We start from the raw sequence: 5504 nt of genomic DNA, 5'->3' as shown, positions 1-5504 counted from the left end.
GGGCGGTGGCTGCCCGCAGCGTGCGTTGCGGCTCTAGCGGTAGCGGCCCGCGGTGGCCACAGCTGTGCGGCGCGGCGCGGTGCTGCGCGACGGGCGATGACGGCACCCCGTGTGCTCGGACTCGCTATAATATCAGCCCCACCCCACCACGCCACGCCGCGCCACGCCGCGCCTCCCGACGCCCCGCGAAGCTGTAGCGCCTCCGAAGCACGCGAGATCGTCTGCGCGTGGCGGCGCAGAGCCGAGGGTCAGCGTGGGGTCACTTTTGCGGTATTATTTCATTCCCTTCCTGCCGATTCGAACGTTTGGCACTACGGCTTCCCGTCAGACGGACTGGGGACATTACCGCTATTTATCAAGTTTTCATCGATTGGTCGTTGTCGTACCAATTTCATGATATCATGGTCGTGCTTTAGAAATATTGTCAAGTGATGGTGGGCATGTCAACCTGAAGACCAGTGAACCAAATAAACAGTGGAGGATAAGTACCGGTAGGGGGCCGTGGTGCGCGTCCCGGCGCTGCACTGTCGTGGCGTAGTGTGAGGTGGCGGGAAAATTTCTCATGAGGGGAAGGTACTGCTGGTCGGGGGCAGCAGCGGCCTCGGCGGCAGCCGAAAGCAAAGCGAGCAGCATCGACGGGCTGCCACGGCCTGCTCGCCGGCCCGCCTGCCACGCCGGGCACCTCGACTATGAAAAATGGGAAGTGGTTAAAAATGCCGGTAGGGGGTAGCCGGGGCACGGCAGGGCGTTCGGGCTGGCCGTGCTGGGCCGCGGCAGGGCACGGCAGGGCACGGCAGGGCACGCCAGGAGTGAAGAGGTGGGGGTGGGGAATGGGGATCGGCGCTGTGATGGCGGCTCCAGGTCGTGACGGTGGAGCGCCGGAGCAGCATCAGAAACATGTCTCATCTTCTTCCTCCCCCCGCCACGCTAAGCTTCTTCCGCCCAGAATGAAGAGCTAGCAAATCTCGGTGCAATAGGTTGGCTCGAATCACGTTTCTTATGTCCATTTCCGTGTTTGTTTTAAGACAGTCCCAAAGACTGTCTCTACCAGAAGGAGAAAACGTGCAGCCCCCCCTCCTCCACCTCTTTCCCCCTGCTTCTCGTTTTCTCTCGTGCAGCCCCGCGCGAAACGTTTGCACCGCGCAACGTCCGCGCGTCCGCTGAGGACCAAGGCTGCGCCGTTGATGATCGCAGAGGGTGACCCGGGGCCGATGCTGCTGTCCAAGCCGCCGTCGGGAGCTCGTGCATCACGGCGATACATCACCAGGCCACGACGGCGGCCTCGGAGGAAGGGAGGGGGCGAGGGGAGGGGAGGGCGGCGCTCCGTCCGCAACTGCGCATAGTTCCATTTCTCTAACTCGGGCCCATTTGTCGGGCGGTCTTGTGTCGGGGCATAATTGAGTCCGGACCCCCCTGGGCGACCCCGTCCCGGACCCCGTCTGCTCGCCAGAGTGCGCCTCGGACGAGCCCGCCGCCCCGCCCGGCACGCTCAGCTCGGCCCATGGTGGCATCCGCACCGCAAGCCCCATCTGGGACGTCTCCGCTTTCTTGTAGGCCCTTCCGGAGGCCACGACGGCTTCGAGTACTACAGACCGAAAGCCCAACTTCTTGAGCTTCAACTGCAGCCAGTGTTCTCAAACGGGCGGGTCCTGGGGCCCAAAACGCGTCCGCGAATGCGCAGGTGCGAGTGAGATCGAGATACTATTCGGTTACAGCATCTCACTCGCACATACGGTTCCGGACCCACCCGTTTGAGAACACTGACTTCAGCTCAGGATTCAGACAGAATGACTAGCTCCAACTGTGCACAACCTATGAGCCCAGCCTCTTTCCACATTCTTTCCTCCACAATTTTCCGAGGGGTCGCCAACTCACCTCAGCAGTGTACGGAGCATAACTGTATTATGCGGTATTATGGCACGTTTTGATTGATTTTATGCCATATTCTTTGATATTATGGAGTAGTATTATAGACTATTATCAGTTATTATAAGGTATTATGGGGCTATTTATTTAGGGGTATTTTGCGCCATATTACGGAGTATTATAAAGGTATAATGGGACCCGTGTACGGAGTGTTATCCGAGTTGGCGACCATTCGCAATTTTCTTATTGCTTTTCGTCCCAGCGCGCCTTCTAAATTTTCTTTGAATGCTTATATGCTGCCGTTATTTGACTGGGGTCAATAATATAATGTGAGTTTTAGCTACGCCCCCTGGGTCCCATAGGGACCGGTCAGCTGATGACATTGGGGCCCGTCGCCCGCCGTCGCCCGTCAGCCCCCGCCACGATGCTGCCCGGCATCCACTCCACACTTGTTGAGTAAACGAACTGGCCCGGCGTAAAGGTAGGGATACAATCGGGGCCGTGAATGTCAGAAAAATGACCGCAGATAAATAAGGAGCCTGCAATTTATGGCGCCGTTTTCATTTGTGGCCATGTTTATGTTGACGTGTTCAAGTAGCGGCCAGTGGACAGAGCGCCTGCACAGCCGGGGGGTGCCCTCACCATGCGTGACGTTTCCCGATAGAAACGTATCGGATGGACATGATGCCGAGGTGCCAAATGAGGGATCTTCTTCTTCAAACTACCCCGCTCCCAAATCACCCACTAATCGGGATATTGGACATGAACAAACACACCGTTTGCACCGTTCAAGACATCCTTTTGTGACAGCGCCATAAACACCAAAGAGCAAAGTGCGCGTTGTCCGAGTTTGGAATGAACCATTTCTGAAGCCGTCGTGAACCTTTTCCAAAGCCCAAAGACAATCCATCCTGTTGATATGGATGCATGCAATCAACACAATAGTATGCGGCAAGAGGCCCCACTGGGATATTTGCAATGCACATCCAATAGACTTGTTACTGCTCGAAGATGTGGAGGACAGAATGCTCCGATAAGGAAGCGCCTGACACGACCTGACACATGCACACTCGCACATATGTAACCGCGCCTTAACACTCTCTCTCTCTCTCTCTCTCTCTCTCTCTCTCTCTCTCTCTCTCTTACACACACACAGTCACACAAACAATGATACCCCAAATAATAAATTAGAAGTGCCTCCGTCGTCATGTTGTAACTTTTTTCCACACAATTTTTCGGGTGTGCACGATGCGAGGCTCGGTGTGTGCGTGCGCGCGTGTGTGTGTGTGTGTGTGTTATTTTATTTTAATATGTGTGTCAGTGAAGAACATCCAACTCTTAAATCATCTTTCTTGTTCGCCTCGTCTCGCTTCCCCTCGCGCGGGAAGCAGTATCACTGCCACCCATTCACTCTTCTCGCCTCTTCTCCTCTCCCATTGCCCTTCTCCTTCTCTCTCCTCTATCCTGCCTGTTCTCTGTTTTACTGGAATCCTCCCAGCCCCTTCTCTTCCTTTCTCTCTTATTCTTCCTTGTTCTCCATCTGCCTCCCCCTCCCGGTCCCCGTGACGGGGTTCTCATTTGCAATCCAGTGCAGTTGAGGGTGACACCACTCTTTCTTATGGAGTTGGCCTGGTTATAAATACGGTGCATCCGGTGCGGTGGTCTGGTATTGTGTGTCCTTCCATTCACGGGACGGTGCCCCGGCCGGACTCCAGATCCGGGCTGCCTCCGAGCGGCGCTCCCTCTCACCTGCTGAATCCAGACTGGCGCCAAAACGCCGACGACACTTCCCTTGCGGAGCAACCTCTACCTTCTATCTCTCTTACACTCCCCAGACCCAAACGCAGTTTGACGTCATCTTCGAAGTCCTTGTCTACGACGTAAGATGCGTGGACCGTGCGTAGTTTGCCGATACACTGCCTGCTCCTACCGGCATACTCAAGGGTTTTTGCCGAACAAGTCGCACAACCATAAAACCGCTTCTTTGGATATAATAAAAAAAATTACCGTTACTGACAATAGTTTAGTTCCCGAAGCCAGTCACATTTTTTCATCCGGTTGACAAATTGAACAAATTTTGTGAAGCTGAGAAAATGTTTTCTTGTTTGCGACGAAAATTTCATTGGTTTGGCAGAGTCATGATTTTGTTCCCAGAAAGGAGTTTTTTTCTGAGTGCAACTACTGTCAAGTAAAGTAGCTTTGTTATAATTGTGCAGCTACGGTGCCACTCGAGAAAGTGCGCGATGTCTATTTAATCTTCCTATGATTAGATAGTACCAGTCAACATTCGTCCGTCGATAGCTAACATTTAGATAAATCTATTCTCATCTGGAAACAACTGCGGCATCTCATCCCGTTCACGTTCATTTTAGAGACTGTTTTTCTTCAAGTTATTAAGGTGTGTTGACCTTTAAGCGAATTTAAGGAGGCAGAATTTGTGGTTCTATCAGCGCCATCATAAATATCTGTGAAGAAAATGGGGTAGACAGACATCATGGTTAGTTGGAGGTATATTTACAGTCAACTTTCCATAACAGAAAAGTTCACATAACATTTGATACCAGGTAAGGAGATCCATCTTTATCAGGCCTTTCATTTAAGCTATAGTACGGGCCTCTACCTCATCTGATAGTGAAGCAATCGTGCGCGCTAACTTTTTTAGGCTTTTGCAATCAAATGTTCAAATGGATCTCTTCACGTGTTATCAAGTCACTGGTAATCGTGTCAATGAACGTATGTCCCCAAAAAATCAGCTTTTTTATTTAAAGGTATTTTGACACAAAAACTATATATTCTGAAAATAGACCGAAATTCAATCGACTCGATTTTTTTGGACATACGTTCGTTGGCACAATTACCAGTGAAATGTTATGTGAACTTTTCTGTTACAGAAAGTTCGCTGTAAAAATACCTCAAACTAAACATGATATTTATATACCCCATTTTATCTCAGACATTTATGCTGGGCCCTGATAGAACCACGAATTTTGCCTTCTTAAATTAGATTAGCTTAAGGTCAACACCCTGTGAAATACAAGGTTTTAGGAGATATTTTAGCAATATAAACGAAAGACCCTATTATTAATAATAACTTGGGCTGCAATTTGGCGTATGCACATACAGGGAACGTCTCGGGGAACCCGGTCATCTTGGCCTCGAAGTGGAAGGTTGTATCTTGTCGTGGCGTGCACGATTTGAACCGAACGGATGGACCTGCGACAACGACAAAAAATGTTATTTACTCTTAAAAGATGCGGCTTTCGCATGACGAGAGAGATTTTATAATTTTTAATTTTTAATATTTTAAAAAAATGTCAAAGTTTTGTAAAAAAAGAAAAAATGGGTCAAAATTTAAACACATTTTGCCCATTTTCGGTACCTTACAAGTGAAATGGCGAAAAACGCTCTCGTCACGCTATAGCGGCATCCCTTAAGAGAAAGTGACCATTTTTTTCATTGTCGCAGGTCCATCCGTTCGGTTCAAATCATGCACGCCACGACGAGGTGCAACCGTCCTCTTCGAGGCCAAGAAGACCGGGTTCCCGGAGGTGTGCACTGTATCATACGCCAAATTGTACCCCAATTCATTCTTATGAAAAGGGTCCTTCGTTTATAATGCTGCGATTCGTAGTCTTTTT

This window comes from Frankliniella occidentalis, unplaced genomic scaffold (assembly GCF_000697945.3).
Source record: "Frankliniella occidentalis isolate FOCC.00 unplaced genomic scaffold, Focc_3.1 Scaffold47, whole genome shotgun sequence".
Lineage (NCBI taxonomy): Eukaryota > Metazoa > Arthropoda > Insecta > Thysanoptera > Thripidae > Frankliniella > Frankliniella occidentalis.
Note: the sequence above shows the minus strand (reverse complement) of the source record.